This window comes from Euphorbia lathyris, chromosome 1 (genome assembly GCF_963576675.1).
Source record: "Euphorbia lathyris chromosome 1, ddEupLath1.1, whole genome shotgun sequence".
NCBI classification, from domain to species: domain Eukaryota; kingdom Viridiplantae; phylum Streptophyta; class Magnoliopsida; order Malpighiales; family Euphorbiaceae; genus Euphorbia; species Euphorbia lathyris.
The window spans coordinates 88,931,324-88,945,017 of NC_088910.1; positions in this window are offsets into that span (position 1 = coordinate 88,931,324).

Sequence of the window (13,694 nt, forward strand, 5' to 3'; positions counted from 1 at the left end):
TAAGTTTTTCATTGGTTTTTAGTTTCATTGAAATGATTTAAAGTTTAGTCCATTCATCGTTAAGATCTAGCAGGTTGTTTCTCTACAACCCAATGTATATTGTTTCTCTTCATTTTTCATGTTTTTACTGATCGTGCGAACCCCAAAAACAGTGATATTGTTGTCTAAAAATACACTTTGGTTGGAATATCAGTTTCAGACATTTTTCCACGACAGTGTCGATATTTGTCGATTTCTGTCGATATCTGTAGATATCTGTAGATATTTGTAGATATTGTATTTGTAGATATCTGTAGATATTTATCGATATATGTATATATTTGTAGATATCTGTCGATATCGACAACACATATCGACAAATATCTACAGATATCTACAAATATCTACAGATATCTACAAATACAATATCTACAGATATCGACACTATCGGGAAAAAATCTGAAACTGATATTCCAACCAAAATCCATTTATAGATAACAATGTCACTGTTTTTGGGGTTCGCATGACCAGGAAAAACATGAAAAATGAAGAGAAACAATATATATTAGGACGAGATTGCTGGAAAAAGGGTCGCCTTCTTCATCCTCTTCCGTTCGTCGTTCGCCTTCTTCTCCTCCTCTTCCTATCGCCGCCATTCACTTCTCCTTCTTTCTCCTCGCCGTTCGCTTCTCCTCCTCTTCCTATCACCGCCTTTCGCTTCTCCACCTCTTTGAGTGTGCCGCCGTCGCTTCTCGTTCTCGCTCCTCTTCCTATCGCAGCATTTGATACGTTAGAGAGATGAAGTTCTGTTAAGGAAGAAGATGAGAGTAAACTTGGAAGTTACTTGTTGAAATGTGTTAGTTTTGGTTAGTTTTTCAAAAGGAGTTAGAAAAGAAAACTAACACCTTAAAAGGTGCTAGTTTTATAATTCTCCCTTTATTTTATATCTCATTTTATTTTTTCAAATCTTATACTAATTTTTATCCTATACTTTTATTTGGAATAAACATAAAATTGTATTCCCGTGCTAACACAACCCATCAACCCATTTAATATTTTTCAACTTTATTAATAAATCAGAATCTCTAAATCCAATTCAAGCGTAAAAATATTTCTAAACATACCTAATATTTTAAGAAAATATAAAATTCAAACATAGAAACCAAATTCAATCCACTAGATTATACACCCTAAATTTTATTAAATATATTACTTATAATATGTTGTACGGGTTACGAGTTAGACTTTATTAATGGATTGGCGAGTCAACCCATCATCCAACTTGTTATTTAACCGGGTTAATCATTTCAATCTAGTTATGATCCGAACCTAATAAACTTCAACTCTACTTCATTTAATTATGGATTACATATTATTATCGTGTCAATACATAATATAACAATAATAATAATAATTCCGCACTGCATATATTATTAACAAGTTACAACTATAAATTAGGAAGCCTGATAGGCAATAAATCAACAATACCAAGTTGAAAAGATATATATAAAAAAAAAAATTGATGATTGATATGATATTTAATATTAAACTATTTATTAAAGTCATGTCAATTGTAAGAATATAATTGAAAATAAAAATGAATCTACAGTTACAAAGAAGTGCATGGATAGAGAAAATCTAAGAAATTGGTTGTATTTTTAATAGAAAAGAGGAGGAATGTAATGAACCCGATGCATAGTACAAAAATAAGTATGATTTGATTAGATTAGATTTTGTGTTTATATTTGTAAAAAGGTAGAGAGAGTCAACCCATTCCATTGGGAACAAACACAGGGCTCGAGAACACGATTTGCAGACACAACCACCTATGCATTTCCAATTATTGGTAGGATATCACTTTCTTTTTTTATTTTTCATAAATCTACTCTTTAACTTGGATTTTTATTTTTATCTTTTACTACTTTTTTTGGCTTTTCTTTCGTGGGGTTTTATTTTAAAAAAAAAAAAACATAATTAAGCTTATAAATTTACATATTTTATAGATCAAGTCTCTAATCAATTATTTTTTATTGAGTTCTTGATCATTAATTCTGTTATAGATTCATCCATTATTTAACTTTTCCATCGAGTTTGGGCAGCATGCATCGTTAAGGGGTTTCAGCTTATTGACGTGAACAAAAAAAATAGTTTATTGACTATGATAGATATAGAGTAAAAAGTAACAAGAAATTACGGAAATTAATTTCTAGTAGTTCTTCCAACCTCGATTTTCTTACTTCTCGTCTTGCATTTTGTGATTTTCAGCATTAGAATCGACAAATCGATCTTCTCCTCTCCTAAACATGATGGAAAAGTTGAATAAGACTCAAATCCAGAACAAAATCAATGATCAAGACTCAATATGAAAAAATAATTGAATAAGAGCTTGATCTTTAAAACATGTAAATTCATGAGTTTAATTGTGCTTTTTGCCTTTTATTTATGCTAAGTTATGTTTCAGGATTCAAATACCTTTTTTAAATAAAGTCTTATTTTTATTAGTAATTATTAAACAATTAATTTAATTTAAGCTATGGATTTTTGTTAATGGGAGGACGAGCCTTGACACAACGGTAAACGTTGTTATCGTGTGACTGAGAGGTTACGGGTTCGAGTCTTAGGAGCGGTCTCTTGTCAAAAAGTTGGCAGGAAAAGATTTACCTCCAGTACATCCTTGTGGTAGGACCCCTCCGCAGGCCCTCGTTTAAGCGGGGATGCGTAATGCACCGGACTGCCCCTATAGATTTTTGTTAATTAAATAATATGTAGTTTGAACTTCGAGCTGATCAGAGTGGCTGCCTATGTGACGTGCAAGAAGAATTTAGTCCTTGAATGGGCATGTACATGTGTATGCTAAGTTCTTGTTAATATAAAAGTTAATAGTAATAATTATCAACTAAATATATGATTGTAATTGGTCAATAGTACAGTCTGTGAATGTATAATAAAATATATCAGAAAGGTAATTTAATTTTTTATACGCATATTGTTTTTGAAAAGTACTATACTCAATTCAGTATACAGTAAAACCTCTATATAGGAATACATTTGAGACCGGACTTTTTGTATAACAATTGGGAGGTTATTCCTATATAGAGGTTGGTATAACAAAGACTCTCAGCATTTGGGACCAAACTTTTATATAACAATTGGGAGGTTATTCTAATATAGAGTATTCCTATATAAAGGTTCTACTGTAATAAAATGAAAAATATAAAATAAATTTTAAAATAGTATGAGCTGTTATTTGGAAATTTAACTAAATATTTTGTGTAGTTGTTTACAATAGAAATAACTAAAAAAAATTTACAACAGAAATAACTACAACTTTTAATCACTCTACTCACAAATCACGGATATTAATATTATCTTTTGCCAAAAGTGAAATTAGATGATAGGCCAGAGTTTCTCACTTATAGTTAAGAGTGTTGTTTTTCACGGCTAGGGATCCTCTAGAGTTGAAAAACCTCTAGAGTTGGTGAAGTTATAATCTCAACCATTAATTGCAATATTAATGGATGAGATTTAATTGATAAATTTTAATATTTAATTAGTCATTTATTGATCAATCAAATCTCATCCATTTATTTTGTAATTAATGGTTGAGATGTAACTCCACAAACTCTAGAGGATTTCAACTCTGGAGGATCTTTACACGTTTTTTACCTATGTTTTGAGCAAATTTTCACAATTACATGGAAGACCATTTTGTAAGTCTCTAGCTCATATGCGAACTATGGGTTGACTATCCCTATATATATATATATATATATATAGGAGTGAGATCCAGTTTGACAATGAGTTAGTGTGTGACAATGAACTTATTGTATGACATAATAAAACTACGTAGTTTTGATGATAATTGAAAAGGGCAGGGTGACAAATTTGTAAATAAAATGAAAAAGATGATAGATAAAATTGTTTTATTTCTTTTCTTTAAAATACATTTTTCCGACATTTCTAACCTCGTTTTTCGAAAATTTTTATACTATTAGACTCGTCTAAATTAAACGGTCATTTTAAGATCCCTGAAGCTCAAGTAAAAAAAATTTCGGTGAACGGAATCCGGGTGGGCGTTTTCTGGCGAAAAACAAATTGCCCAGAAAATTCTCAAAATATTCCAGAAAATGTAACATATTATTCTGAGAAACTTTAATTCTTGGAATGAAGCGAGATTTCTTACGGTTTAGTCCCAATAAAACTTGTTCCTTAATTTTATCCATTTTACATGCTTCAACAATTTGTTGGGTCAAAACCGTAAGGAATCTCATTTTGAGCCAAGAATTACAGTTTCTTAAAATGATGCTTTACATGTTTTTGGTTTTTTTGATAATTTTCTTGGTACGTTTTTTGTCCTACTTAAATTGTTCCAAATCAGTGTACCATTTGTTCCAACATAATACTTATATTGTTCCAACGGAATAAATCAGTGTACAAATTTTTCCAAAAAAAATAGTTCTATTATTCCAGCATAATACTTATATTGTTCCAACATAATAAATCAGTTTACCAATTGTTCCAAATCAATTTTATTATCTATGTCTTCAATTTCATTTTTGTTTCTTAGTATTTAATATAGTATCTTCAAATTTATATTAGTTATATTATTTAGAAAATAATTCTAATTCTTATATTCTTCAATTTCATTTTTGTTTCTTAGTATTTAATATAGTATCTTCAAATTTGTATTAGTTATATTATTTAGAAAATAATTCTAATTCTTATATTCTTCTAACGGAATAATTATATTGTTCCAACAGAATAGTTATATTGTTCCAACAGAATACTTATATTGTTCCAACAGAATACTTATATTGTTCCAACAAAATATTGCAACACATAGTACTGAAAGGTAATACCAAAAAGTACCCAAAAAATTATCAAAAAATTTTAAAATATGTAAAACATCATTTTAAGACATTTTAATTCTTGGCTCAAAACGAGATTTCTTACGGTTTTAACCCAATAAATTGTTGAAGCATATAAAATGGATAAAATTAAGGAAATTATTTTATTGGGACTAAACCGTAAGAAATCCTGCTTCGACTTAAGAATTAAAGTTTCTCAAAATAATGTTTTACATTGTTTGAAATTTTTTGAGAATTTTCTGGGTACTTTCTGTTTTCTCGCCGGAAAACGCCTACCTAATTGCCGGATTCCGTTGATTTGGGACTAAACTGTAAGGAATCTCACTTTGAGTCAAGAATTAAAGTTTCTCAGACTGATATTTACATTTTCTGGAATTTTTTAAAAATTTTCTAGGTATTTTTTTCACAGAAAAACAAATCGCCGGATTCTAATCACCAGAATTTTTTTTACCTGAGCTTCTGGGATCTTAAAATCACCGTTTAATTAAGACGAGTCCAACGGTATAAAAGTTTTTGAAAAACGAGGTTCGAAAAGTCGGGAAAATGTATTTTAAAGAAAAGAAATAAAATAATTTTATGTTTCCTTTTATTTACAAATTTACCACATTCCTCTGGTTAATTACAAAATTGGTCATTGTCACACCATAAGAAATGTGTCACACTTGGTCTCTTCTATATATATATATATATATATATATATATATATATATATATATATATATAGGGGAAGGATCAAGTGAGAACCCTCCCTTAGGTGAGGACACTTCCTTATGGTGAGAACACTCAAAACTACGTCGTTTTGAGTGTAAAAATCAATAAAAATCAATAAAAACACTAAATGCTGGGATTCGAACCCTAGCCACTTCACTTGTACTATACTCTACTTACCACTAAAACAATTATTTCTCTTGTGTATCATATCACGCGCGCTGCTTAATATACTATCGTGCTAGTAGCTTCTATTGTTTAATATTTGACGCATGCACTTATTAATATCGATTAAATATGCATAATAATGAATTATTAATAAAAAAAATGTGCATAATAATGAATTATTAATAGAAAAAAATACAAGAATATGCTCTAATTTCTTATTTATTTAATTCCTTTATATTTTTGTAATTTATGTTATATAAGAAAATATACGTTATGTTTTTTTAGAACATGTGTTATGTTTTTTTCGAACATGAGTTATAAATTATATTATATAACAAATGAAAAAACGATCCAGATATCTACTGATTTTTTTTAGAACATTATACTTAATTTTTGGAACACAAACTATAAACTTTAGAACATACATTATGTTTTTTAGAACATGCATTATGTTTTTTTGATTATGAGTTAAATTATATTATAGAACAAACACGAACTATGAAGGGACGTAGGAAGCTTGACAAAATAATTCTTTTTAGCTTGGCTTGCACACATGATTAATGTCTCTATATCTTTCGTTAAACGATCAGCGAATTCAACGGCTCATTGTTTAGCCCGAGCCGTTGAATCTATTTCTGTTCGTGAGGAATGGGGTTTCCCGCCTCCTTTTCTAACTAATATTCTTTCATGTGATAATCAATAAAGTCCTTATATTTCTTTCAAAAAAAAAAGAGCAGCGCGCTCCATAATAGACAAGAAAAGCAATTGTCTTAGTGGTAAGTAGCATAGAGTATAAGTGAAGTGGCCAGGGTTCGACCCTCCTTTGTTACAAAAAAAAAAATTATACTATATTATAGGTCACATATTATAGGTCACATATGAATAGTACCGAGGATTAGCTACGAGATCTATTACTTCTTTTCATCTTTTGAAATTTTTGTTAACAACTCGATTTGTGAGTGTTGTTCATGCTCATAGGATCAATATGATCTTCATGATGTTTGCCAAAGTCAAATAGAACTGTTAAGATATCACCTAGCTCATTTCCACCTTATGGCCTCTTTTTTCAAGTTCATCAAATTAGAGGTAGCCATTGATGCCTTTTCTAAGGATACCACATGTGAGCCTATTCCATAATAATGTTATATTGACCTTCTAGAACTTTTAAGGAGTTGAATGTCATGGTGTATAGCTTTGCTCGTTATGATGATTGTACGCGGCCAACAAATTACGTTCAAACAGAGAAATACAAGAACAAATGAGATTCTGCTAGGAAGATAACAGAAAAATGTTGATCGAACGAAGTATCATCCCTAACGATACAATGCTCCATTTTTATACCATAAGCATTGAGAGGAATGACGTCAACCAAATCTTGAGGGGAATAGACAAGAAAGAGTTCAGGCATGAGACATCTATTATATATATCACACTCGATATTAAAATTAAGAAGACCACTCAAATTTAGAGGAATGTAGGTCGAAAATATCAGGCACAACCTCAAAGAGATGTTGATCAAATGGCCAAAGATAGTAAATGTAACAAAAAATAAGGAATTTATTCAGATGAATTTAACCATTTAAACACGAAAGTTAAGTAACTTTTTACTCAAGGAACATTTCCTCGACAAGGTTCTTTTAGAGCACCTCTAACGGAGGTAATACTCCTTTGTTACTTATTGGTTCGTTACTTATTGGTGCCACCTATGCAAAAGTAACAATCATAATTTAACATCTAATATAATCTTTTGTTACTTTTATATTTTATAGGGTACATTTATAATAATAAAAATTATACATTTACTCAAGTAATATACAATTAATAATTTTGTAGGGACTAAAATAAACTTTTGAAACATTAAAACTACGGCTGTCAATTAGTTGGGGATTCCTCATCCCCGTTGGAGACCCGGCTGTTAGGGACAGGGAATCCCCGTTTGTGATCCCCATGGGGAGGGGATGGTTTTTATTTTGTCCCTGATAGTCGGGGACGGGACGGGTATGGTTATAAATATTCCATCCCCGTCCCCATCCCCATCCCCGAATGTCCCCAACAGGGATCCCCGATAAAATACCTGAATATAAAAAAAATAAACTATATATATATATATATATATATATTTATTTATATATATATATATGATTTAGATAAACTAAAAAATAAACTAAAAAAAGATTGAGTTGTAACCTGATTGCTTTAAAACGAAATATATTCTAAAAATAAATTAAGATAAACTCTAACTAGGTTGGTTTAAAATTAAAACGAAACCTATGCAATTATCAGTAGAAATTATAAAATAAAAAATTGAAAGCTAATAAGTAATGCATGCACTGGGGATTGGGATTCCCCGTGAAGATGAGAATCTTAGATAATCAAAACCTTAGAAACCTAAAAAAATAAAGAAATTAAAAAGTTAAATGGGGATGGGGATTCCTCGTGGGGCAGGGATGGTAGACAAAAAATTTTCCATATGTTATTCGGGGCGGGGACGGGAAATCCCGATACACTAGTGGTCTGGGATGGTTAACGCAATCCTCATCCCGACCCGCCCCGTTTACAGCCCTAATTAAAACATATTTTGAGGGACTAGAAAAGTTTGAAGGAGACAAAAAAGAGAGAAAAGTTTTGTTACCAATGTTGGTAATACACCAATATTAGTAACATCTCTCCTAGTCGTTAGTAACAACTTTCTTTGCCAAGTAACATGTAAAGAACACCCACTAGAGATTCTCTTATCGAAGGGCAATAAAATTATAAAGACAAAGAATAGTGGCTAGATGAGCCAAATCACCCTCGATATCAAGGAGAAATAAATTTGGTCTTGTCAAAGTGAATTGTCTTTATATGGAAAAGCAAAATGACCTTAAGGAGAGATTTTATTTGTTCAACCACCTCTTTCAACCCCTCATAGCAATGCCTTGGTCATAATTTTGGCCACTAATAACATTATTACAAGAAGGAACATTTCCATTAGTTGAATTGTCTAATACCGAGGATCCAGTAATGAGATTGATTACTCTGCATGTTGTCTTTAAAGATAGTAACATACATCATTCCTCGCAAGTGGAGTTTGTGGTTGTAGAAATTTTTTCGTTTATTAAAATGTTTGTTGAGCGATTTCTGCAACTCCACGGCTTTCGCTTGTAGTAATAAAAAGATATCGATCCTACGGGGAACGTTTTGATAAATAAAAACTTATTATTTTGATTAAATTCGTTTTCTCGAGGTTAATAGAAAAATCGTTAAATGGTTTAATTGGTAAGGATTCTGATTCTCATTTTGCCAATAGTTTAGATTAAAATTGTAGAAATTATGTTTAGGTTAAAGTAGAATTCAAGGCTAATTTACACAAAGCAAGAAAACAACTTATAACTTTGATCTGATTATTAAGATGTAACAATTTATCAGTTAATTCAATTTAATAGGCTTTGAACCGTAATCAATCTTTCCTACTCAGCCTAAGACTGAAAACCTTAATCAAATTCGGAATCTAAACCGACTATTTGGTACTCCCGTAATGATCAAATATAAATCCGAATTTGCTTAAGTGTTCAACAAAGTTTTCATGAAAAATGTCAGATTTGTTTATAAAGTTTTTTATGAAAATACCAAATAAATTACTTAAGAATATCGCATAGATCATACTTAAAATAACAATAGTAAAGTATGAATTGCATTGAAAGGATAATTCATTAGTTTGTTATGAAACGTCACAAGTTAACAGAGAAGAAGAAGCTTGGATAACATTTTAACTAATTGAGTTCCGGGTTGTCAATCATTTCCTCAACTTCGTAGGTTTGTCAGACCCTGGGGCGCCTCCTACATTGGTTCCTCTCGCTGAATCCTAAGAATAGAACCTACTCGGTCTCTACCAAAGTACAGACTTGACTTCGAACAATACTCGAACTTAAACGATAACAACTGTGTCTTGTATTTAACTAATTGAACAGCTTGTACAACAAGTATGCTTTTACAAAATCGAAACTAAAAATCTATAACTCTCTTGAATGCTGAAATGCATCCTCTATTTATAGTTGTTGATGAGTTGTGTTGAAGGGACGCGTCCGTTGGTGAAGAGTCGTTTCTATCCGGATGAATAGACGCGTTGTTTTGGATTAAAAACATGTAAAATGTGTCTGGCAAAGTTGTTGTTTCGGTAGAGATTTTAGAAATCTCGGTCGCGTCTTTGGAATGAGGCAGAAAGTGCTGAAATTCTCGTTGTTGTGCCATCAAAACGCGTGTCGCGACCGAGATATTAGGAATCTCGGTCGCGACAGAGACTTTTGTTATCTTCTTTGAGTTGATTCCTTAGTCTCTGGCGTGGCCTCTAAATCTCGTATGCGTCTTTTACTTGTATACTTGATTTCTCTCTCGTTTTTACTCCGTTTTAGCTCCTATTTGGATTTTTCCAAATAATTTAGTACCTTGCACAATAGAAACAAATACAGACGTAAAATCATTCTAAAATAATATAATTAATATAATTTTAACACGAAACTGACATAATTATGTATGCTATTTTAGGTATATTTTGTGCTTATCATTGTCATTACAAAAACATTGTTAGGTGATATTGATGCATCTATTAATACTCATAAACTCACAATGTTGATTTCATGTGACAAGAGTGTCATCATTATTTCAAGAGACATGCAAAAGGTTTGAGAAATTCTTTGCATCACAATAAGAGAGCTCTTGTTATTGATATACCTTACAAACACCTTATGATATGCAAGGCTATACACAAAACCTCCGAGCCGCTCATGAGCAGCTCGATGGTCGGTTCGATAAAAGCTCGGTTTGATTTGTAAATGAGCCGCTCGTCAGCACGATTTACTGGCTCGGTTCGTAAACGAGCTGAGTTTGAGCAGGCCAAACCTCGACTCGAAAACTCGCGAGCAGACTCGATTAGAACATTTATAAATAAATTTTAGTTGTAGAAAACTATATAATTTTCTGTTAGTTCATAAATATCTAAACTTAATATTATTTCATTTGCTATTAGATAAGTTCGTTCACAAACATAATAAATGAGTAATAGACGAACTATTTGTAAGCATCTTGTTTATTTATTCACGAAATTTGCTTGTGAGCTTGTTTATGTACACAATTAAAGAGTTATTTGCAAGCAAACTTCACAAATATAATTAACGATTTACTCACAAACAATTCATAGTTAAATAATTTTCTTAATGAATCAAGTCCAAAGAAGTTTTTGGGCTCGAAACAAGCTCGAAACTCGGTTCGAACTCATTGAGCAAGCCAAACTCGGTTCGGGCTCGAGCTTGTTAATTTTATATCGAGCTGAACTTGAGCAGGTCAAATCCTAGCTCAGCTCGGCTTGATTACAACCCTACCTCTGAAGACCATCACTACTTTTCAACTAGCAAACAATTGTAATTTCATGATTGGAACTCAATTTTTTAAGTGTCTTAATGCTTCCATTGAAGATTTTATAGCTCAATACATAGATGTCGATTCTTGAAAATCTTTAGATATATAAGATGTTTTGGCTAAAAAAAATTAAGGCTTTTAAAACCCAGATATAATCGTGATGTCTACTATCCAAAGTGGTTGGCCAATGTTGTGCCCTAACAATAGTGATTTTATGTAGATGTCACGATCTTCAATGGAAAAATATTGAACAGAATGGAATATATTGATGATAACTTGCTAGATTCGATTTGATGATCTTCGCCGCGGTTACCTGCAAAACAGAACCGGAGACAGGATCTCCGGGAAAACTCTCCGACGATCAAGTCAATTTTATGGGAAGGTTGGTAAATTGATACTGGTATTGTGGGGAAAAGATGTGAACGTACCTCCCCATTTGCTTCTATGTCCTTTTTATAAGTGTTCCTAGGTAACCGCCGGGGGCGGTTACTCTTTCCAGGCCACGTCTCTTACGTGGCTACAAACGTGGTCTCATTTGTTTTGAGTGGGAGGTTTAATGCTCCGTTTAGGATTTCGGGGCGGTTACTCGTTTTACCCGCTTCCTTTATTCGGAGCCCGTTTGATCTTGAACCATGGGCCTAAGTATAGGTTGGGCCCGTGTTTATGATTCGGCCCGATTTGGTTTCACGGATCATCACATGCCTCCCCCTTAGTTTGGCAAGAGCCCTTTAGGGTCTTTTCATATGTTATAGGGGACTCTTCGTCTTCGTCTAGATATTCAAAATTTCGAAAGTGGTTCTTTCGTTCTCCGTCATTTCTTCTCCGGCGTCAACCCTTTAGCGTTCGTTCTTCTCTGTATTCTCTTTCACATGTAAGTGTTCCTTTCCTCAACTTGTAACTCGTTCGACCCTTTTCTTATTTCTGCTCGTCTTTCTTCGTTAATATGTCGAACCCTGACCTCGATTTCGCACCGTTCGACGAAAATTACGTTCGCGAGGTGTCTCATGAGGTTGATGAAGTTTCAACCAGCTCTCCTTGGTCTGATTCCCATCCCGCCGATTTTCTCCATCTGGCGAATACAACTGATGAGGGTCTAGGTTTTGACCCTAAGAAGTTGATTCCACCACTTGTCCCAACTCCCCGTTTATTACCAAAAAAGGACAGGTTGGGAAGCGTAGTTTGCCGCGAGACGATTGATGACTTGCGGGAGCAGTATCCTTGGCTCCAAGGTCTGGAAACCATCATTCCCGGGGAGAATAGAGGGTCGGGCGACTACCCAAAGGGGTATTTCACCATTTTTGTCGCCCAGATTATCTGCGGTTTCACGTATCCGCTGGCGGATGAGATTGCTTCCATCCTTGGTGGTTATGGAATCGCACCCGGACAACTGCATCCCAACGGATGGGCCGACTTAACCTTGGATAAATTTTTGGCGGATTGTCTGGAGGTTCCCCTCTCGCTCAAGATTTTCTCTAAGCTTCATCATTTCAAGAGTTCGGGGGAGTACTTTACTTTCATCCGACAGAGCGGTTACTACGGCTTTGATGAGAAGTCTAACAAAATCCGCGAGTGGGATAAGTCCTATTTCTTCATTAAGTTCCATGAAGGGAATCCAAACTTTCTTCGCTGTTGGGGCCGACCCAATGTACAGAGTTTGAACTTTGGTTACCCCAGCAAGGATGAATCCGATATTATAAAGTTTTTGAAGAGCACTCCTCCTTTTGTATGGACATATGATCAGGCATTCCATATGCTAAGAAGCCGAGTAGCGATTGCCTACCGCGAGGGAGATCGTGTTGTCTATATCCCTTATCGCGTTTTTGTACAAGGTACTATTAACTTATTTCCAAGTTGATGATTTCTTTTAACCCTTTGCAGGGGTGATCCTTTATCTCAACTCGCTGCAGATCGGGAAGCGAAAGCCCTGGCGAGAAGGAAGAAGCGGATGGCGGGAACAACTTCTGTTGCAGGGGCGAATTCTCCTATGGGGGCGACTCCTTCTGTTGAGGCGGCTTCCCCCCCAATTGCTTCCGTTTCACAGGGCCCCGCTTCTGTTTCTGAGGAGCTTCCCTTAAATAGGAAGTGGAAGAGTAATGTGGATGTGGAGTCTTCTCGCCCTAGGAAGAAGAATACCTTCGTATCCTTGACTGTCGGTGGTACATCTACGTCCACTCCATCCAAAGCCAAGGGCGGTCCCCCATTTCATGAGGTATCATAATTTATTCGCTCTTCTTGCGTTATTTATTTTCTCTTGTCAGTTTTCGCTGTTCTTCTAACCCTTCTCCTTGTGTATCCATAGCCGATTCCTGATATCAGCGGATGGTGCACCAGAACCTTTGGTAAAGCCGTGAGCTTTTCCTATAGGGACATTGTTTCTTCCATATGCAATGTCCTTGGGCGACTTCCCTCCGCTTCTCGTGTGCGCGAACAGGTGCCGCTTCCGACTGCCATGGAGGGGATTGAGAAGCGAGCTATAGAGGTATATTGCTTTCCACTTATGTTCTATCCTTCAAACGCATGTCTCTATTCGCTCTTTTTATTCGCGTATCGTCTTATATGCAGATTATCAATTTCGCG